The sequence below is a fragment of the Lipotes vexillifer genome, unplaced genomic scaffold (genome assembly GCF_000442215.2).
Source record: "Lipotes vexillifer unplaced genomic scaffold, Lipotes_vexillifer_v1.1 scaffold627, whole genome shotgun sequence".
Taxonomy (NCBI): domain Eukaryota; kingdom Metazoa; phylum Chordata; class Mammalia; order Artiodactyla; family Lipotidae; genus Lipotes; species Lipotes vexillifer.
In genome coordinates, this window is record NW_006787891.1 from 1054189 (window position 1) to 1078153 (window position 23965).

Consider the following 23965-nt stretch of genomic DNA (forward strand, 5'->3'; position numbering starts at 1 on the left):
ATATATATATATATATATATATATGTATATATACATATAGCTGTAGTGGCCTATTATATTATAATTTCTAGGTAAGCCCTGTCCAGTAGTACTTCCTGTGTTGATGGAAATGTTCTATATCTACACTGACCAGTATAATAGCCATTAAACACATATGGCTATTGGGTACTTACAATGTGGCTGATATGATTGAGGAACTGAATTTTTAATTTTGTTTTAATAATTTAAATTTAAACACTACTTTTGGCTAGTTGCTGCTATATTGGACAGCATAGCTCTAGATCAATATTTAGCAAAATTTTTCTATGAAAGACCAAATAGTAAATATTTTAGGCTTTGCAGACCATATGGTGCCTGTTGCAACTACTTAGCTCTGTTGTTGTAGCAAAAAAGCAGCCATAGACAACATGTAAACGAATGAGCATGGCTGTGTTCCAGTAAAACCTTATTTGCTAAAATGAAGTGGGCAGGATTTGGCTTTTGGGCCCTAGTTTGACAACCTCTGCTCTACATGAAAGATGTATCTAGGGATCTATTTATTTTTCTTTTTCCTGCTCTGTATTCCCTGGGGGTCTTTTCCTGTAACATTTTAGAGAGATATTCTCCTCCTTGGGTTGTTATTCTGTATTTCTTCAACTCTTGTTTCAACTTTGCTATTTTTTTGTATATGTGGGGGGAGTTGGTGGTGGACAGGCATTCTATTTTAAATTTCTTTTTTTTTTTTTTTTTTAACATCTTTATTGGGGTATAATTGCTTTACAATGGTGTGTTAGCTTCTGCTTTATGACAGAGTGAGTCAGTTATACATATATATATGTTCCCATATCTCTTCCCTCTTTGTCTCCCTCCCTCCCCCCCTCCCTATCCCACCCCTCCAGACAGCCACAAAGAACCGAGCCGGTTTCCCTGTGCCATGCGGCTGCTTCCCACTGGCTATCTACCTTACGTTTGTTAGTATATATATGTCCATGTCTCTCTCTCGCCCTAACACACCTCACCCTTCCCCCTCCCCATATCCTCAAGTCTGTTCTCCAGTAGGTCTCTGTCTTTATTCCTGTTTTACCCCTAGGTTCTTCATAACATTTTTTTTTCTTAAATTCCATATATATGTGTTAGCATACGGTATTTGTCCTTCTCTTTCTGACTTACTTCACTCCGTATGACAGACTCTAGATCTATCCACCTCATTACAAATAGCTCAATTTCGTTTCTTTTTATGGCTGAGTAATATTCCATTGTATATATGTGCCACATCTTCTTTATCCATTCATCCGACGACGGGCACTTAGGTTGTTTCCATCTCCGGGCTATTGTAAATAGAGCTGCAATGAACATTTTGGTACATGACTCTTTCTGAATTCTGGTTTCCTCAGGGTATATACCTAGTAGTGGGATTGCTGGGTCATATGGTAGTTCTATTTGTAGTTTTTTAAGGAACCTCCATACTGTTCTCCATAGTGGCTGAACCAATTCACATTCCCACCAGCAGTGCAAGAGTGTTCCCTTTTCTCCACACCCTCTCCAGCATTTATTGTTTCTAGATTTTTTGATGATGGCCATTCTGACTGGTGTGAGATGATATCTCATTGTAGTTTTGATTTGCATTTCTCTAATGATTAATGATGTTGAGCATTCTTTCATGTGTTTGTTGGCAGTCTGTATATCTTCTTTGGAGAAATGTCTATTTAGGTCTTCTGCCCATTTTTGGATTGGGTTGTTTATTTTTTTGTTATTGAGCTGCATGAGCTGCCTGTAAATTTTAGAGATTAATCCTTTGTCAGTTGATTCATTTGCAAATATTTTCTCCCATTCTGAGGGCTGTCTTTTGGTCTTGTTTATGGTTTCCTTTGCTGTGCAAAAGCTTTGAAGTTTCATTAGGTCCCATTTGTTTATTTTTGTTTTTATCTCCATTACTCTAGGAGATGGGTCAAGAAGGATCTTGCTGTGATTTATGTCATAGAGTGTTCTGCCTATGTTTTCCTCTAAGAGTTTGATAGTTTCTGGCCTTACATTTAGGTCTTTAATCCATTTTGAGCTTATTTTTGTGTATGGTGTTAGGGAGTGATCTAATCTCATACTTTTACATGTACCTATCCAATTTTCCCAGCACCACTTATTGAAGAGGCTGTCCTTTCTCCACTGTATATTCCTGCCACCTTTATCAAAGATAAGGTGACCATATGTGCATGGGTTTATCTCTGGGCTTTCTATCCTATTCCATTGATCTATCTTTCTGTTTTTGTGCCAGTACCATACTGTCTTGATTACTGTAGCTTTGTAGTATAGTCTGAAGTCAGGCAGCCTGATTCCTCCAGCTCCATTTTTTGTTCTCAAGATTGCTTTGGCTATTCGGGGTCTTTTGTGTTTCCATACAAATTGTGAAATTTTTTGTTCTAGTTCTGTGAAAAATGCCAGTGGTAGTTTGATAGGGATTGCATTGAATCTATAGATTGCTTTGGGAAGTAGAGTCATTTTCACAATGTTGATTCTTCCAATCCAAGAACATGGTATATCTCTCCATCTGTTTGTATCATCTTTAATTTCTTTCATCAGTGTCTTATAATTTTCTGCATACAGGTCTTTTGTCTCCTTAGGTAGGTTTATTCCTAGATATTTTATTCTTTTTGTTGCAATGGTAAATGGGAGTGTTTTCTTGATTTCACTTTCAGATTTTTCATCATTAGTATATAGGAATGCCAGAGATTTCTGTGCATTAATTTTGTATCCTGCTACTTTACCAAATTCATTGATTAGCTCTAGTAGTTTTCTGGTAGCATCTTTAGGATTCTCTATGTATAGTATCATGTCATCTGCAAACAGTGACAGCTTTACTTCTTCTTTTCCGATTTGGATTCCTTTTATTTCCTTTTCTTCTCTGATTGCTGTGGCTAAAACTTCCAAAACTATGTTGAATAAGAGTGGTGAGAGTGGGCAACCTTGTCTTGTTCCTGACCTTAGTGGAAATGCTTTCAGTTTTTCGCCATTGAGGATGATGTTGGCTGTGGGCTTGTCATATACGGCCTTTATTATATTGAGGAAAGTTCCCTCTACACCTACTTTCTGCAGGGTTTTTATCATAAATGGGTGTTGAATTTTGTCAAAAGCTTTCTCTGCATCTATTGAGATGATCATATGGTTTTTCTCCTTCAATTTGTTAATATGGTTAATCACATTGATAGATTTGCGTATATTGAAGAATCCTTGCATTCCTGGAATAAACCCCACTTGATCATGGTGTATGATCCTTTTAATGTGCTGTTGGATTCTGTTTGCTAGTATTTTGTTGAGGATTTTTGCATCTATGTTCATCAGTGATATTGGCCTGTAGTTTTCTTTCTTTGTGACATCCTTGTCTGGTTTTGGTATCAAGGTGATGGTGGCCTCGTAGAATGAGTTTGGGAGTGTTCCTCCCTCTGCTATATTTTGGAAGAGTTTGAGAAGAATAGGTGTTAGCTCTTCTCTAAATGTTTGATAGAATTCGCCTGTGAAGCCATCTGGTCCTGGGCTTTTGTTTGTTGGAAGATTTTTAATCACAGTTTCAATTTCAGTGTTTGTGATTGGTCTGTTCATATTTTCTATTTCTTCCTGATTCAGTCTTGGCAGTTTGTGCATTTCTAAGAATTTGTCCATTTCTTCCAGATTGTCCATTTTATTGGCATAGAGTTGCTTGTAGTAATCCCTCATGATTTTTTGTATTTCTGCAGTGTCAGTTGTTACTTCTCCTTTTTCATTTCTGATTCTATTGATTTGAGTCTTCTCCCTTATTTTCTTGATGAGTCTGGCTAATGGTTTATCAATTTTGTTAATCTTCTCAAAGAACCAGCTTTTAGTTTTATTGATCTTTGCTATTGTTTCCTTCATTTCTTTTTCATTTATTTCTGATCTGATTTTTATGATTTCTTTCCTTCTGCTAACTCTGGGGTTTTTTTGTTCTTCTTTCTCTAATTGCTTGAGGTGCAAGGTTAGGTTGTTTATTCGAGATGTTTCCTGCTTCTTAAGGTGGGCTTGTATTGCTATAAACTTCCCTCTTAGAACTGCTTTTGCTGCATCCCATAGGTTTTGGGTCGTTGTATCTCCATTGTCATTTGTTTCTAGGTATTTTTTAATTTCCTCTTTGATTTCTTCAGTGATCACTTCGTTACTAAGTAGTGTATTGTTTAGCCTCCATGTGTTTGTATTTTTTACTGCTCTTTTCCTATAATTGATATCTAATCTCATGGCGTTGTGGTCGGAAAAGATACTTGATATAATTTCAATTTTCTTAAATTTACCAAGGCTTGATTTGTGACCCAAGATATGATCTATCCTGGAGAATGTTCCATGAGCACTTGAGAAAAATGTGTATTCTGTTGTTTTTGGATGGAGTGTCCTATAAATATCAATTAAGTCCATCCTGTTTAATGTATCATTTAAAGCTTGTGTTTCCTTATTTATTTTCATTTTGGATGATCTGTCCATTGGTGAAAGTGGGGTGTTGAAGTCCCCTACTATGAATGTGTTACTGTCGATTTCCCCTTTTATGGCTGCTAGTTTTTGCCTTATGTATTGAGGTGCTCCTATGTTGGGTGCATAAATATTTACAATTGTTATATCTTCTTCTTGGATCGATCCCTTAATCATTATGTAGTGTCCTTCTTTGTCTCTTCTGATAGTCCTTATTTTAAAGTCTATTTTGTCTGATATGAGAATTGCTACTCCAGCTTTCTTTTGGTTTCCATTTGCATGGAATATCTTTTTCCATCCCCTTACTTTCAGTCTGTATGTGTCTCTAGGTCTGAAGTGGGTCTCTTGTAGACAGCATATATATGGGTCTTGTTTTTGTATCCATTCAGCCAATCTGTGTCTTTTGGTGGGAGCATTTAGTCCATTTACATTTAAGGTAATTATCGATATGTATGTTCCTATTCCCATTTTCTAAATTGTTTTGGGTTCGTTATTATAGGACTTTTCCTTCTCTTGTGTTTTTGTCTAGAGAAGTTCCTTTAGCATTTGTTGTAAAGCTGGTTTGGTGGTGCTGAACTCTCTCAGCTTTTGCTTGTCTGTAAAGGTTTTAATTTCTCCATCAAATCTGAATGAGATCCTTGCTGGGTAGAGTAATCTTGGTTGCAGGTTTTTCTCCTTCATCACTTTCAGTATGTCCTGCCACTCCCTTCTGGCTTGTAGAGTTTCTGCTGAGAGATCAGCTGTTAACCTTATGGGGATTCCCTTGTGTGTTATTTGTTGTTTTTCCCTTGCTGCTTTTAATATGCTTTCTTTGTATTTAGTTTTTGACAGTTTGATTAATATGTGTCTTGGCGTATTTCTCCTTGAATTTATCCTGTATGGGACTCTCTGTGCTTCCTGGACTTGATTAACGATTTCCTTTCCCATATTAGGGAAGTTTTCAACTATAATCTCTTCAAATATTTTCTCAGTCCCTTTCTTTTTCTCTTCTTCTTCTGGAACCCCTATAATTCGAATGTTGGTGCGTTTAATGTTGTCCCAGAGGTCTCTGAGACTGTCCTCAGTTCTTTTCATTCTTTTTTCTTTATTCTGCTCTGCAGTAGTTATTTCCACTATTTTATCTTCCAGGTCACTTATCCGTTCTTCTGCCTCATTTATTCTGCTATTGATCCCATCTAGAGTATTTTTCATTTCATTTATTGTGTTGTTCATCATTGTCTGTTTCATCTTTATTTCTTCTAGGTCCTTGTTAACTGCTTCTTGCATTTTGTCCATTCTATTTCCAAGATTTTGGATCATCTTTACTATCATTATTCTGAACTCTTTTTCAGGTAGACTGCCTATTTCCTCTTCATTTGTTAGGTCTGGTGGGTTTTTATCCTGCTCCTTCATCTGCTGTGTGTTTTTCTGTCTTCTCATTTTGCTTATCTTACTGTGATTGGGTTCACCTTTTTGCAGGCTGCAAGTTCGTAGCTCCCGTTGTTTTTGATGTCTGTCTCCAGTGGCTAAGGTTGGTTCAGTGCGTTGTGTAGGCTTCCTGGTGGAGGGGACTAGTGGCTGTGTTGTGGTGTATGAGGCTAGATCTTGTCTCTCTAGTGGGCAGGTCCACGTCTGGTGGTGTGTTTTGGGGTGTCTGTGGACTTATTATGATTTTAGGCAGCCTCTCTGCTAGTGGGTGGGGTTGTGTTCCTGTTTTGCTATATGGTTGGCATAGGTTGTCCAGCACTGTAGCTTGCTGGTCGTTGAGCGAAGCTGGGTGCTGGTGTTGAGATGGAGATCTCTGGGAGATTTTCGCCGTTTGATATTATGTGGGGCTGGGAGGTCTCTTCTTGACGAGTGTTCTGAAGTTGGCTCTCCCACCTCAGAGGCAGAGTCCTGACTCCTGGCTGGAGCAGCAAGAGCCTTTCATCCACTCGGCTCAGAATAAAAGGGAGAGAAAGTAGAGAGAATTAGTATAAGTAGGAGGAAATAGGAAAGAAAGAAAGAAAGAAAGAAAGAGAGGAGGGAAGGAAGGAAGGAGGGAAGGAAGAAAGAAAGAAAGAAGAAAAGAAAGGAAGAAGGCAAGAAGGAAAGAAAGGAGGGAGGGAGGGAGGAGGGAAGGAAGGAAGGAATGAGGGAAGGAAGGAAAAAATACAGAAAGAAAGAAGATACAGTAAAATAAAATAAAGTATAATAAAGTTATTGAATTAAAAAAATAATTATTTAGAGGAAAAAAAAAAGGGAAGGATAGAACCTTACTTGGTGGCGGCGGCAGCAGCCTTAGCGTCTCCCGCCCGTCTCTGGTTTCCGAGCTTTTAGCCACGGCTTGCGCCCGTCTCTGCGGTCCGAGCTTTCAGCCGCGGCTCGCACCCGTTTCTGGAGCTCCTTCAGGCAGCGCTCTTAAAACCCCTCTCCTCGCGCCCCAGGAAACAAAGAGGGAAGAAAAATTCTCTTGCCTCCTCAGCAGGTGCAGACTTTTCCCGGACTCCCTCCCGGCTAGCCGTGGCGCACTAACCCCTTCGGGCTATGTTCAAGCCGCCAACCCCAGTCCTCTCCCTGAGCTCCGCTCTACTCTTTTTCATATGCCTGTTGTTGCATAGATACAATATCTTAACTAATATCTCTGAAGATGTTAAATAGAATTATTTTCCTCCCTGAATTACCTTTGATTTCTCCAGAGTTGCTTGTTCTGTTTTTCATCATGGGCCTTCTTTTTCATTCTTGTGGTTTCCTTAAATGTTGGTGATCCTTGGTTGTTCATTCATGTTGATATATGACCAGTTGAATAATATAGATAACTGGAGTGGGTTTTCTCTTCTTTTCTTTCTCTAGCAAATTACCCTAAATGGAAAGAATACTGATGGGAATTCCTTATGGGTAGGTAGGACTTAGTAGTTTTTTATTAAAGTATGTCGATTTACAGTATTAATTTCAGGTGTACAATATAGTGATTCAGTATTTTTATAGTTCGTACTCTATTTAAAGTTATTATAAAATATTGGCTATATTGCCTGTGCTGTGCAATATATCCTTATAACTTCTCTACTTTGTACATAGTAGTTTGTACCTCTTAATCCCCTACCCCTATTTTGCCCCTCCCCCCACCCCTCTCCCCTCTGTTAATCACTTGTTTATTCTCTATATCTATGAGTCTGTTTCTGTTTTGTCATATTCATTCATTTTATTTTTTAGATTTCACATATAACTGATAACATACAGTATTTGTCTTTCTCTGTCTGACTTATTTCATTAAGCAAAATATACTCCACGTCCATCCATGTTGTTGCAAATGGCAGAATTTCTTTTTTTTATGACTAATATTCCATTGTATATGTATAACACATCTTCTTTATCCATTCATCTGTTGATGGACACTTAGATTGCTTTCATATCTTAGCTATTGTAAAAAACACTGCTATGAACACTGGGGTGCATATATCTTTTCAAATTGTGTGTTTTTGTTTTCTTTGGATATATATCCAGAAGTGGAATTGTTGGATCATGTAGTTCTATTTTTAATTTTTTTGAGGACTCTCCATGCTGTTTTCCACAGTGGCTCTACCAATTTACATTCTCACTACCAGTATATGAGGGTTCCCGATTCTCAGGCTCCTCACCAACATTTGTTAGTTGTGGTCTTTTTGATGATAGCCATTCTGACAGTCGTGAGGTAATATCTCATAGGAGTTTTGAGTGACGTTTTTCTGATGATTACTGATGTTGTACATCTTTTCATGTGCCTGTTGGCCATCTGTATGTCTTCTTCTGAAAAATGTCTATTCAGGTCTTCTGCCCAGTTTTAAATTGGGTTGTTTAGGGGTTTTTTGTTTGTTTGTTTGCTTGTTTGTTTTTGATATTGAGTTGTATGAGCTGTTTATATAGTTTGGATATTAACCCCTCATCAGTCATATCATTTGCAAATATTTTCTCCAATTTAGTAGGTTTTCTTTTTGTTTTGTCAATGGTTTCCTTTGCTCTGTAGAAGCTTTTAAGTTTAATTAGGTCCAATTTGTTTGTTTTTGCTTTTGTTTCCTTTGCTTTAGGAGACAGATCTAAAAAATATTGCTACAGTTTATGTCAAAGAGTGTTCTGCATGTTTTCTTCTAGGAGTTTTATGGTTTCTGGTCTTAGATTTAGGTCTTTAATCTATTTTGAGTTTATTTTTCTTTATGGTATGAGAAAATATTATGATTTCATTCTTTTACATGTAGCTGTCCTGTTTTACCAGCATCACTTATTGTAGAGACTGTTTTTTCTCCTTTGTATATTCTTGCCTCCTTTGTCATAGATTAATTGACCATAAATGCGTGGGTTTGTTTCTGGGCTCTCTGTTATGTTCCATTTATCTATATTTCTGTTTTTGTGCCAGTACCATACTGTTTTGATTACCGTAGTTTTGTAGTAGTCTGAAGTCAGGGAGTGTGATACCTTCATCTTTGTTCTTGTTAAGGTTGCTTTGGGTATTTGGGGTCTTTTGTGTGTCCATATAAATTTTATGATTATTTGTCCCAGTTTTGTAAAAAATATCATGGGTGTTTTGATAGGGATTGCATTAAATCTGTAGATTGCTTTGGGTATAGGTAGGACTAATTTATTGGTGTGTTTTGCTCAGAGTGGATAAGCAGAGAGCAAGCAGACAGGCCAGGTCCGTCTCTAATAGCCTGATAAGGAGGATCCTATCCTAGGTTTCAACCATTTTACTTTGGAGCCCAGAATCCTCTCAGGCAGGTTAAACCTTTTTTTATCCTCCATAACTGTTGGTTCAGCCCACAACCCCTTTCTACAGGAAGAAAATTTACATCTTCCCTGAAACATTCTCCTGTGTGTGTAGTTGGACAAGGGTCAGCATACTTTTTTGGAGACTAAATAGTAAGTATTTTAGGTTTTTTCAGACCACATGTTCTCTTTCATAACTTTTCAACGCTACCATTGGAATGTAGTTGTAGACAGTATATTAAAAAATCAGCACAGCTGTGTTTTGATAATGCTTTATTTATGAACACTGAAATTTGAATTTCATATAATTTTTACATGTCACAAAATATTCTTCTTTTCTTTGAGCCATTTAAAAGTATAAAGACCAGTCTTAATTTGCAAGGTATACAAAAGCAGATGGTAATCTGGAAGGTTTGCCCTGTGAACCATGGTTTGCCAAACCCTGTGCTAGGCTGTTGCTCTCTCTGCCCTGTTCTACCTATCACTGTTATTTCTACCTTTTAGAAAGTTTTCATAATCTCTAGTATGTTGATGCTTTTCACTCCCTTTTAGTGACCTAAGGGTCAACCTTTCATTCTACCCAGGCCTTCAATGGATTGGATGAGGTCCACGCACATTAGGGAGGGCAATCTGCTTTACTTAATCTGAGGATCCAAATGTTAATCTCATCCAGATACACCCTCACAGTAACACCCAGAATAATGTTTGATTAAATATCTTGACACTGCATGGCCCAGTCAAGTTGATACATAGAATTAGCCATCATTCTCACATAGCTAGTAAATGATAGAGCTAGGATTCACAACCGTGATGAGCTGTCTGATGGCAAAATTCAAGCTTATTTACGATTTGTACCTGGACCCAAACTCATCATTAGTATCCTAAAGGTAGCCTTTTATTTAGCCAGTTTATGGATATTTGCGTAAGGAATGAGGCATATTTGTCTTGATAAAATGAGTAAATTCATAGTAACCAGGATGGTTCGAGATTGTGATATGAAACAAGTAGTAAGTGAGACATATTTAACACAGAGGTGAATGATTTTGAGTTTCAGAAGACATGTCTTAATCTTGTGAAAGAGAAATTAGACCCCTTTGTTTCTCCAAAGCATAGAAATTTCAGTTTCAACTCATATTAAAGAACTTTTTATCAGAGTTGTCCAGCACTGAAACAAGATTTTTAATCATTTAAATATATTTGCTTTTAAAAATCTTTAGAATTTTAAGGCCATGTTTTTACCTTTTATATTTTTTCATTCCCCAAAATGCAAAGTTAAAAAAAAAATTAAAGGCCATTTTGTACTATAATTTTATCATTCTCCAGAGTGAAAGATTTGAGATTAATTTTGTAGTCTGTTTGGTATTCTAAGTTTATTTAAAAAAAATTTAAAAAGCAGCTCATGTTTCCTTTTTCTATTAACATTTCCTAAATGAACTCACATGTAATTAATGAATTATTATCATATATGATGATCATTTTCCCTCATTGAGCATTGGAATATGTTCATTTTAGAGCTTATCAGTAGCTCAGTCTTGATTCTCTAGTTGAAGTAGTTATGTCAGCCTTTGCATCTGGTTCAAGGTCTTGGGTCCTTTTTCCATAGGAAAAATCTTTTTGTGATAAAAATATACGTAAGATTTATTATTGTAATCATTTTTAAGTGTACAGTTCAATGGCATTAGGTATATTTATGATGTGTAAACATTGCCACTGTCTTTTTCCAGAGCTTTTTCATCATCCCAAAGGGAAATGCTTTACCCATTGAGCAATAACCTTCCCACTCCATCACCGCAGCCTCTGGTACCTCTATTCTACTTCCTGTCTCTATGAATTTGCCTATCTAGGTACCTCACATAAGTGAAATTGTATAATATTTGTTCTTTGTTAGCATTTGCATAGTGTTTTTCACTTAATATAGTGTTTCGCAAAGTTCATCCATCTTGTATCATTTGTCAGAACTTCATTCCTTTTTATGGCTGAATAGTATTCCATTGTATGTATATAGCACATTTTGTTTATCCGTACTTCTGTTGATAGACACTTGTTCTGTTTCCATCTTTTGCCTATTGTGTATACTGGTGTAATGAACATCAGAGTACAAGTATCTGTTAGAATTCCTTTAGGTATATACCAAGAGTAGAATTGCTGCAGCATATGTTTAACTTTGTAAGGAACTACCAAAGTGTTTTCCACAGTGGCTTAACCATTTTGCATTCCCACCAGCAGTACAGAGAGGTTCCATTTTCTCCAAATCCTCAGCAACTTTTGTTCTTTCTTTATTTATTGGATAATAGCTGTTCTAATGAGTTTGAAGTGGTATCTCATTGTGATTTTGATTTGCATTTTCCTAATGATTTGTGATGTTAGCATCTTTTGCAATCTAGATATGCTGAGAATTTTCCAAATCATCAAGTGCTGATTTCTTTTTGCTTAACTTCCTCAGTTTATCTCCTTTTATCCTTTTTCATTCCTCAATTTATCTCCTTTCTCTCACATTTTACCATAATTAGCAAGGAGAAACCAGTACATGCCTTCAACATTTTGCTTGGAAATCTCAACTAAACATTCAGGCTCATCACGTACAAGTTCTACTTTTCACCCAACATTAGAACACATGTCAGTTTTGCTACATTGTAACAAAGACTGCCTTCCCTGTAGTGTTCAGTAACATCTCTCATTCCCTTCTTGAGACTTCACCAGAAGTCCAGTTAATATTCATATTTCTGTAACATTCTGTTCCTGACAAATAAGTGTATTCTCTAAGATGATACAAGTGTTCTCAGCCATCCTGTTCACTTCCTTCTGAGCATTCACCAGAATCTCCTTAACGTCTCTTATTTTTATTGGGTTGGCCAAAAAGTTTGTCCGGGTTTTTATGTACCGTTTTATGGAAAAGCCTGAACGAACTTTTTGGTCAATTCAATAGTCTCTTCAAAGCAATCTTCAAGGCAATCTACCAGTAGTCTCTTCAGTCTTCTTATTATTTTTCTTAAATTTTTTGTTATCTGTTACAGCAACACCCCACTTCCTGGTACCAAAATCTTTTTAATTTCCTAGGAATTCCATAACGAATTACCACAAACTTGGTGGCTTAAAGCAATAGAAATTTACTTCGTTACAGTTTCCAGGGCCAGAAGTCCAAAATTATGGTGTCATCAGAGCTATGTTTGTTCCTACAGCTCTAGAGGAGGATCCTTCCCTGCCTCCTCCAGCTTCTGGTGGCTCCTGTCTTTCCTTGGCTGTGGCAACATAACTTCAATGTCTGCCTTCATTTTCACATTGTCTTTTTCTCTGTGTCTCTGTGTGTCCTTTTCGGTCTCTTTGAGGACATTCTTATTGTATTTAGGGCCCACCCTAATCTAATATGATCTCATATTGATCCTTACCTTGATTATATCTGCAAAGATCCAGTATTACAATAAGGTCACATTCTGAGGTTCCAAGTGGACATGAGTTTGGGGGGAAGGGAGGACACTACTCAACCCACTATAGTCTCTTTTTAGGTAATTATATTATACATGTGTTATATAATTATTTATAATTTTTAAAACTCCCAGTTTTGCATAATATTTTGTTGTGAGATTATTTCACCATATACTAATACTGTTAATGTTAATATTCATTTTAGGAAGTGCCAAATAGGGAAATCACTTTTCTTTTTAGACTTTATAATATATATTAGAAGTATGGGGCTCTTTAATGTGTCTTTGCTTTTTGATGAGGATATTGTACACATGGGCATACACACACATGAATAAAAGAAGCAAAGTTCTGTTAACTTAAAAAAGTTTGTTACGGGGCTTCCCTGGTGGCGCAGTGCTTGAGAGTCCGCCTGCCGATGCAGGAGACGCGGGTTCGTGCCCCGTTTTGGGAAGATCCCACATGCCGCGGAGCGGCTGGGCCCGTGAGCCATGGCCACTGAGCCTGCGCGTCCGGAGCCTGTGCTCCGCAAATGGGAGAGGCCACGACAGTGAGAGGCCCGCATAACGCAAGAAAAAAAAAAAAAAAAAAAAAAAAAAAAGTTTGTTACTCAGTATTTATTCACACCATATAGTGAGATCCTAAATCACCTCTCAAATTGAATGGAAGGAGTATGTGATTAGATTTCCTTGAGATTTGGGGTGTTTTAAGACTGACTCCAGGGACTTCCCTGGTGGTCCAGTGGTAAAGAATCCGCCTTTACAATGCAGGGGACGTGGGTTCGAACTCTGGTCAGGGAACTAAGATCCCACATGCAGCCAGGCAACTAAGCCCATGCACCACAACTACTGAGCTAACATGCCTCAACTAGAGAGCCTGTGTGCCACAAACTACAGAGCCCACATGCTCTGGAGCCCACGCACCACAACCAGAGAGAGAAAACCCACATGCCACAACTAGAGAGAGAAAACCCGCACGTCACAACTAGAGAGAAGCCCATGCGCCGCAATGAAAGATCCCGCATGCCTCAACAAAGATCCTGCGTGCCGCAACTAAAGACTTGACACAGCTAAAAATAAATAAATAATAAATAAATGTTTAAAAAAAAAAAAGACTGGCTCCAAAATGTTTAGTGCGTTCTTCAAATATTTCAGTAACTCAGAGGAAAAAATATTTTTATGAGTAGCAGCAATATAATTTAAGTATATTTAGTTGAGTGTTCTAAACAGGTGGGATTATTAAGATCAAGCACAGTGCCTGTAAGTGGATGAAAGAGTATATTTAAGCACATTGTTGTTACAGAAAAAAGAAAAAATCAACGCTCACTTTTAAGGGTCCTAAGAGAAAAGGGAAGAAAGATGTTAGGGTCATAAAGAGAGGAGATTAAATAAAACAAAAATTGGGGTTGAAACAGAAATGCATTGTAAAGGAGAGGGAAGGTAGATTGGCAAAAATGAGGAAGTATCAGAAAAAAGTGAAATGTACAAAAGCAAAGGCAAGAAATAGGATGGGGAGGACTTTAAGGAGAGCAAAAAATAAGAAATAATGCTATGACTAGCTTAGCGTTAAAGGGTAAAAGATGAATATATCAGAATTTCTTTCAAATTAAGTCAAATTAATGATGATTATTAGAGAGTAACTGTAGTCTTGATATCATACACTCAAGTCAAGCTTCTCATGTCATTTTCCCTGTAGAAAATAGTAGGAACCATTTTATGTATTATTCATTAAATTGCAAGTAAATATATTATTTATGATATATTGACATGTCATATTATATATTACACAAACTTTTATTATATATATTTACTATTTATATTATATACATTTCAAGGTAAATATTCATATGTTATCTTCTTTTAATGGCAAAAATTTCGTTTTTGGTGTAAACAATGAAACTTTGCATGTAAACACATATAAAGCAAACTATTTAATGTTTCAGGTAACAGTGGTGATACATCATTTCCTCAGTCATAAGAACTGACATGGAGTTATTATTGTTGAATATGAGGCAGGTTTTGACATCCAGGAGAATATCAAACATAATATGTTTTGCCTTTGACATATTATGACTGGTCACGGAGTTTTTCTACAATATCAGGTGCATTCCTCATATTCAGTAAATATCACACTAATCAGGCTTAACATACCAGCATTACAAACTACTTCTCTGCTGCCTTTGTATTCTTAAAACTAAAACTAACCCTAGATATTCATTCATGCTGACCTGTAGAAATGAATGTTATATCCTCTCTATTACCTGCAAATTGTTTAGAAGGATTTGATATATCAGAACTGTATATGGTTGGCTTATCAACTCCTTTAAGTCCTTGACCACAGTTTTCTCTAGGTTGATTGATGTATTATGTCACCCATTTACTTTCTTCTACTTAAATTCTCTGGTAAATAAAGGACTTTAATATTCTGCTTTTTTAAATCATTTTATCCGAAGTGTCATTGAATATCTGAATTCAGAATCCTATTGATCCAATAAGGAAGATGCACCTTAACAGCTGAGAGACACTTGGTCATATTATATACTAATTCAACTAAATATGGCTGAAAGAAGCCTTTACTTAATATAATTTTGATTTCCTGCTTTAGGAACCCTGAAACCATGGATCACCTATATATGCTTTGAGACATGCTTTAGATGTTTTTTCTGGAAGCCCTGCAACTGCCGTAAAAATTGAATGTATCATTGAAAAGACCTATGGTAAGTGGGTTTTTTTCCTTCTTTTTCTTCTGTCGGTTTCATGTTGTGGTTAAGTCTTATGAATGTTGTAATGCTGCTCCCTGCTGGACATAGTGTATTTTTTTAAAGTTGGCACTTAATCGATGGGCAAATAACTGGTTAGCTGGACCCACTATAGAGGGGAATCCTTGCCTGCATTCACAAAAAAACAACAGTATACAACCAAAGCAGCTCTGTTTTCATAATGGGTGATACCCATTATGTTGATATCTGAAACCTGATGAAAGTGCTGATTGTCTTGTTTCTAAGTTTTATTGTCTGCTTCCTGTTTAGTGGCATCTAAAAGTTGTAACAAACATACATTGAAGGGCGCTTGTAGGTGATGGAACTTTTAGGATTTCCTAAATTATATGTGTGTGTATATGTTTGTAATTTGTCTGATTATTATTATTATTATCTCGTTTGTAATCATTTAAATTCCCTTTATGTTTTTCCAAAGGAACTATTTAAAACATCTTTAGTATAATTTAAATTAGACACTGTTGGATCTATTTTGAGTGAGTTACCCTACATTACATTTTATACAGTGGACTTTAAGTGTAACTTGTTTTGTATATCCATCCTGTAATCTAGCAGTTATGTTTTCTAGTGCACACAGTGAACCATTCTTACACAGAGTGACATTGGATTGGATCTCAAGTGTCATATTTGTGTCCATCCTATTATGAACCCTCATACTGAATGCAAACACAGGTGTTCCTAAAATTGTTTTAAAATGTGTGAGAGTTAAAAGTTTTTCTTCCTACTTTTGAGCTAAATTATTATATATTTTTTGGAGTGCAGCCTGCATAAAATTAATATCTGGATGTAATATAAATTTATTTTGAAAGTAAGCATACATTTTCTTGAAAAGAAGAAAAAGCAACAGGCACAACATTGAGCTAAGCAAAGATTTAACAAAATAACTGATCTTATACTCTTTAATGACCTGGTACTTTTTTTGTGGCCATTTGGAAAGCCTGTAAAATCTGTTCTTTATTAAGATTCTGGAGAATTAGGCACAGTAACTTATTTCTTTATTATTAAAATATTGCAATAAAAATTAGAAATGTAGACCAAGAAAATAAAATTGTTAGCAAGAAAGAGGAGCCCTTTCTTCCTTCTCTTTCAGAATATATTTTTTCAGAAAGTATATCATTTTAAACATTTTTATTATGAAATATAACACTATATAGAAACATAAAATGAATAAGTATAAAGCAGACATTCAGTAACCATAGATCATTACTGACATACCAGAAGCTCTTGGTATAATCTTCCTTTTCCTTAGAGGTAACCAATGTCCTGATTTTTTTTTTTTTTTTAAACTTTTATTTATTTATTTTGCGGTACGCGGGCCTCTCACTGCTGTGGCCTCTCCCGTTGCGGAGCACAGGCTCCGGACGCGCAGGCCCAGTGGCCATGGCTCACGGGCCCAGCCGCTCTGCGGCATGTGGGATCCTCCCGGACCGGGGCACGAACCCGCGTCCCCTGCATCGGCGGGCGGACTCTCAACCACTGCGCCACCAGGGAAGCCCCCAATGTCCTGATTTTTGTGATAACTATTTAGATAATTCTCTATATAATTTTATCACTTTTATGTGTATTCCTCAGCAGTGTGTTCACTTTTTGCCTCTTTTTAATCTTTATGGACTCATGTGTATTCTTTTTTTGGATAAACTTTTTTGTATTTTTGTTGGAAATTTTTTTGTTATTTTTAAGGGGAAGGGTATGAAGAAATAGAGAGCTTAAGGTAAAGTCAGAGGGCTGACTTGACTGTACTAAAGAGCTTAGGGACAGGAGGAGTTGTAAGGAATTTAGATGTAGCTGCAATCAGAATGGGATCAGGATGCCTGGGGACAAGTTTGTAGCCTTTCAGGGTAAGTGGGAGGCTGGAAGGATCGCTAGGAAAGGACAGCATTCTTGAGGAAAGTGTATAGGCTAGGCATGGAAAGCATTATCCTGATGGGACCTATCACAGTGCTGTCAGAGAATAATGGGTGAAATCAGGTGAGTTATCTAGTCTGCACTGCCTCCAGGTCTCCAAACCTGATGCTGTCATAGTCCTTACAGGGTATCTCTTGGAACGAGTCTGGGGCAGAAGCTCAGAGCCCCTTCTCAGTAGGGATGGAAGGGACCCTGCTGCTGCCACTGTCACTGCTCAGCCTCCTCCACTGCATTGCAAAGGGTGGAGGAAATTCCCAGCCACGTGGCTCAGGCCTTGGCAGCAGCATCATGGAGGTTCAACTGGATGAGCTCCCTGAGTACTTTCTTTGGGCCAAGTACTTGAAAGTCACAACTCATGGAGTAGATCCTGTAGAGTGTGGCTTTGATGTTCAGGCCAAAGAGTTCTCAAGGGTTTTGCTTGTATATGTTCAAGGTAATGAGGGCGATGTCCTTGCTGTGCTTGGGCTTCTCCCAGCCTAGGCCATATGATAGCACCTACTCCTGCTGGGGCTCCAACTCTGCTTGAACTCCAGCATCATCAGGCATGTATCCTCTTCCAACAGTTGGAAGAAGTCCTTGCAGTCCACAGAGGTCCCATCCTCATCTATCACCAGTGTTAACCACAGGGTCTCCAGTGCTTTGTCTAGTAGTTCCTGGCAGGTGGCAACTGTGATCACAGACACAGAAAGGTGGCTAGAGTGGTGGAGCTGGGGTCCAGACCCTACAGCCAGTCCTGGAGCTCATATTGGATCCTGATTGAACTTGGAGACTGCGACCACCTTTGTACTTCCTTTTGGGTTGGTGCTAGATTGCTGCAGTGTGACTCTGCTGCAGCTGTGGGGTGCCCCTGTGGGGTAGCATGGGACACAGATGGGCCTACTGGTGAGCCCCATTGTCCGGAATCATATGCATTCTTTCTTTCTTTACCCAGCATTATGTTTTGATAATCATCTACATAGTTGCGTGTAGTTTTATTTTATTCATTTTCATTATCATGTGTTATTCCTTTGGAATGAATAGGACAGAATTCATCTATTCTGTTTTTGGTGGATGTTTGGGTTCTTTCTGGTGTTAGGCTATTATAATTAACATTTCCATGAATGTTCTTTTACATATCATATGTTGATTTTTATGTGTCAAGTGGAAAAAGGTCATATATTTTCAGGTTAAAGATAATTGATTATAGTGGTATTTTAAATTAATTTAAATGAGTACATGAGAAAGTTGTTGTATCCTGAGAGTGACACATATTAAATGTTGGAAAAGATTCTGAAGTGATCATAATTTCTTTACTGTAGGCCTTAAATATATGGTAGAGTGCCATGTAACTTGTGACAGTTTAAAAATAGTATATGTGTAGTAGATATACAGATACAGATATAGGACCTAATGTAGTAACTCTTTGTTTTACTTTATTAGCACTTTGATTCCATTTACTATTATATCATGTTTTCTATAACTTCTTCACTTTACTGATGAAGAAAATAAGGAGAGCTAAAGAGATTGAGTGAATTGCACAAGGTTATTTAGCAGGTTGGAGCTAGAAACCAGACCAAACTGTCTACTTAGTGGCAGTCACAATTTAAAGAAAACAAAGTGAAAAGTGAAACCAGGATATATTCTTGAGTGTGTCCAGCCATTGAAGTGGAGAATTTGCATGACTAGCTTTCAGAAATTATCAGGTATTCTTTTGACTCTTAACCAAGAAGTGGCCTTGCACAGAGAATTGTATGTTTAAAGGCCCCCAAAATGTTACTGCACTTTATTACAATTCATCTTCTGAAAGGCAACTGTGGTATATTCTAACTTTGAGAATTTTACTTAGAGTAATTCCTCATTCATTGGCCTGTTATTAACAAGTGGTGTACTATTTTCTCATCTGTTAATTTTGTGAATAATTGAATCTTATCCTTTTGTGTGCCAAAATTTATTTCATATGAATATTTTTTTATAAAATGTTTTTGAAATATAAAATGTACCCTTCTGTCTTCTTAAACAGAACAAATTGAGTATAATGTAAGTTGTTTTTTTTGATGGCTCAGAGTTGTTATTGTGAACATTAGTCATTTCACAGAATTTATGTGATTTCCTCAGAGACCGTTATGCTGTCTAGGACTGTTTTCCTAAATTGTCTTAGACTGATAACTTTTATGTCCTGGGTGCTGCTTACGATGTGGTATTTTTTGTTGTTGTTTTGTTGTGTTTTACCTTTGTTAGGTAATTCTTGTTTTTTGCTCTCAGTGCATTATATTAACTCTAATGTAAAAATCAGCATTTACCTAACATATTCATTGGTTAGGTGAGAGCTTAAGTATGGTCTGCCCCATCTACTGATTAAGGGCATAGAAAGTAAATTTAAAATTTACTTTGGGGTCAGCAACTTGTCTTACTGCTTTGTTCCAAGAGACTGAGATTATCTCACAACTGATTTCTGGATGATTGAAATGCAGCCTAGATTTTCATGTATCAATACTATGGTATCCTTATTTGGGGAATAAAAATTATCATGTACATATTTTCTTATAAAACAGTGATATTGAAACTGGATTTACTTAAGGATTCCTTAAATAGGAAGTCCAGTGAACTTAAGTGGTTGTTTTTAATGATAAAATATTTGACACGATGGGCTTTGAAATAAAAACAATGTATTAGGTAACATTGCCTATTGAAAATGTCAGTCATAAAGATTAAACTACCTTTGAAATGATAGCTTTGTAAAGGAAATTATAGAAGTAACATAGATTTGGTTTTCAGAAAACATTTAAGTGCTTCAGGAAAACATTCATTTAAAAGTGAAATGCATTTGACTGCTTTCCCAATTATAAAGTACTGAATGTGAATTTAAAGGAAAAAAATTGGGGTGGGGGTGTATATTTGTTTTTAAATGAAAGGAGATCTCGGGAAGAGAGATAGACAGTTGCTATCCCAGCACATTAGGCATCAATATGATGATTTCCTACATCAGCGATATTTTTCCAACTTGAAAACTAAGTCAGCAATTTTACATATTCGTTTGGGGACAGATAAACAAAGAACTTCATATAGTTTTTTCCAATGAGAACATCTTTGAGAATTGCCTAATGAACAAAATATCTTAGAGGCCCAAAGAGAAGAATAGCTTTTTCTGGTATACATCTGAGATGTATATGTGGTGGAAGCAAAATGACACAGCCCCCACAGAAGAAAAATTAGCAATTTCTAGAGAAAGACCAATGCATTTACACACTTGTCTCAACCAATTCTGGGAATTTATTACAGATATACTTATGTACTTATAAAATAACACATGCAGGGCTTCCCTGGTGGCGCAGTGGTTGAGAGTCCGCCTGCCGATGCAGGGGACACGGGTTCGTGTCCCGGTCCGGGAAGATCCCACGTGCCGCAGAGCGGCTGGGCCTGTGAGCCATGGCCTCTGAGCCTGTGTGTCCAGAGCCTGTGCTCCGCAACAGGAGAGGCCACAACAGTGAGAGGCCCGCGTACCGCAAAAAACAAAAAAAAAACAAAAAAAACCCAACATATGCATAAAAGTTTTCATTGTAGCTTCTTTTGTAGTAGCAAAAGATTGGAAACATCCCTAATATCTATCAGTAGGGTACTGGTTGAATGAACTCTGGCATAGCTGTACAGTGAAGTACTCTACAGCTATAAAAATAGAAAGGTTGTTCTCTATATGAAGGTTTGGAAAGTTTTCAAGCATACATTGTTATTTGAAAAGAGCAAAGTTCAAGAAGAGTGTATAAAGGAGGAGAGGCATAAGATATATTCATAATTGCTTATATTTGCATAAAGAAAATCTGGACAGGTATACAAAATCTAAATCTTGTATGTAGATGGGGCATTTACTGTATATCTTTTAGATTGTTTTTAATTTTTGAATATGTGACTATGTTACTAGTTAAAAATAGTTTTGTTTTATTTGTTAGTCAAATAAGAGAGAGAAAGAAAGGGATAAACCTGCTATATTTCCTACAGAATTAGCCAGTTTTATTCCTTTATCCCCAGAGCCTGGGAGATAGTAAGAACTGAATAAATATTTATTGTACAAGTAAAATGTGAACTGTACAATCATTAGGTGATCTCTTTTAGCTTCTTTCTTTTTTTTTTTTTTTATAATTTATTTTTGGCTGCGCTGGGTCTTTGTTGCTGTGCACGGGTTTTCTCTAGTTGCAGAGAGTGGGGGCTACTCTTTGTTGTGGTGCGCGGGCTTCTCATTGCGGTGGCTTCTCTTGTTGCAGAGCACAGGCTCTAGGCACGTGGGCTTCAGTAGTTGTGGCACATGAGCTCAGTAGTTGTGGCTCGTGGGCTCTAGAGCACAGGCTCAGTAGTTGTGGCTCATGGGCTTAGTTGCCCCACGGCATGTGGGATCTTCCCAGACCAGGGCTCGAACCCATGTCCCCTGCATTGGCAGGTAGATTCTTAACCATTGTGCCACCAGGGAAGCCCTTAGCTTATTTCTTAAAGTATCTTTTCAATATGAGAAAAACAGTGTTGTAAATCGTGTGTTGGTTCCAGTATAGAAGTAAGGGAAAATATTTAAGTGGGAAATAATGAGATGTAAATTGTCACATTATCATGGTTCCATTTAATTTGTAGGATATTGATATTAAAGAATTATATTTTAACTTCACTGAAAAGTAAAATAAATGTTTTCAAAAGATTCCCATTAAATTAGGTAATAAGCTTTCATAATAAATAAAAGCTTATGAAATTTGAGGGCAATGGGGAAAATGGCAAACATATTCTTTATACTGCCTTATCTTCTGTGCTACTTTAGTTTCTCACGTGAGGGCAATTTTTCAGTACTGAGACTATTTTAGAAGCTCTGTTATAATAGTGGCACCAGCAGCTACTCTGACACAAAGGCCAGTTATCTCTGAAAATATGGTATTGTAGCTTGGGAGCTGGGGAATATAATAGGGTGAATAGCTGTTGCTCCTCCATTTATAAGAGTTCAAGAACTTACCTTACCTATTGGTTTGAAAAATTGATTATTCAAATAAGTAGTATAAGAACCTTTAGTTTTCACCTTTAGATTATACATACATAAGTTGTTCCTAAATTTCTTATGACAAGGATTTTGACTACCTTTTATATCTGTATTTGTGTGCAAAATTGCATTTTTAAAGAAAGCTATATATATGGAAAAGTGTACATATTATAAGTGGATGGCTCAATGAATTTTTTAGAAGCCAAATGCAATTATGCAAACAGCACCCAGATACAAAAAAGAACATCATCAGCACTCTAGAAGACACCTTCATGCTCTCTTCCAGCCACTGTCTCCCTCCCTGCGCAAGGATTACCACTGCCTTGACTTTTAATAGCATAGATTACTTTTGCTTGGTTTTGTATTTTATGTATAGAATTATACAGTATAATTTTTTTATGTCTGGTTTCCTTTGTTCAACATTATGTCTTGAAATTCATCTACATTGTTGCATGTAGATGTAATCTGTTCATTTTCATTGCTGCATTCCATTATATGACTATATCACAACTATTTTTTATCTATTCTGTTAATGGACATTTGGGTGATTTCCATATAATGTTAATTATAAACATTCTAATACGTATCTCCTGATTAATATATTTATGGGTTTCTGTTGAGCATATGTCTAGGAGCAAAATTACTGGATCATAAGTACGTTTATTTCCAGCTTTAATCAAAATTGCCAGTTTTCTGAAATGTTTGTACTAATTTATGTTCATATGAGAGTTCAAGTTGCTCTGCGTCTTTGCTAACGCTCCCTTTTCCCCATCATTTTCATCTTTCAATTCTGGTGGTAATGAAGTAGTAAATCATTATACTGTTTAAATTCTAGTTCCCTGATGATTGATGAAATTGAGCACTTTTTCATATGTATATTGACTATTTGTTATTCTCTTGTGAAGTGCCTGTTCACTTCTTTTGCCCATTTTTTTGTTGGGCTGCCTTTTTCTTTGATTTGTAGGAGTTCTTTATATATTCAGAATATGAGTCCTTCATTTTTATAGGTACTGCAAATATTTCTCCAACTCTGAGGTTTGCCTTTTCAATCTATTGATAGTGCTTTTGATGAACAGAAGTTTATGACTTTAGTCTAGTTTGTCATTTATGTTTAGTGCTTTTACGTCTTACTTAAGAAAGAATTGTCTACTCCAAGGATGTTCTGTGTTCTGTGTTTTTCTCTAAAAGTGTTGTAATTTTACCTTTTGCATCCGTAATTTTTAGCCTGTATTCTCATGTTAGGCAGTTTCGCTTCTCTTTTTAGACTCAATCTATGTCTCTAGACAGAAAAACAAAGTGGACTTTTGTAAATGAACCTAATTATGTACCGCCTACAAAATACCCCCTTAAGAAAAGAGTGTGTAATCTGTGTTTACCTTACCTGCAGCTTTAATGTACTGCTTTATTTATTTGTTTGTTTGTCTTTAAGGAAAGTTTACTAGAAAATCCAGGAAAGAATTTCTGGGGTGGGAAAATGTTATGATTTTCAATATTTTTAACAATTCTAGTATTCATAAAAATGTTTATCCATGAAATTTTGTGAAGTATTTACAGATGTAATTCCAGTTACCTCATTTGGGTATAGTTTACTCTGTTAAAGTTTAGGATATTTAATTAAGGAGAAAAATTAGGTTTTAACTTTTGTCATCAAAGTGATATGAATGCTGTCTATTATATTTGAAAATTATTTTATAAGCTTTTTTTCTAAACATCTTTATTGGGGTATAATTGCTTTACAA

General features: G+C 36.6%; 1 protein-coding gene and 1 pseudogene across 1 annotated transcript in view; one reads left to right on the top strand and one right to left on the bottom strand.

Moving 5' to 3' along the window:
• The window catches only part of IMMP1L (inner mitochondrial membrane peptidase subunit 1), an 81985-nt gene that overhangs the window by 9987 nt on the left and 48033 nt on the right, over positions 1-23965 (top strand). The window contains exon 2 of the mRNA XM_007460927.1: positions 15163-15274. The gene's annotated coding sequence lies outside the window, so the exon portion shown is untranslated. The remainder of the gene's footprint in view (positions 1-15162; positions 15275-23965) is intronic.
• On the bottom strand, positions 17411-18132 carry LOC103075850 (cell death activator CIDE-B pseudogene; annotated as a pseudogene).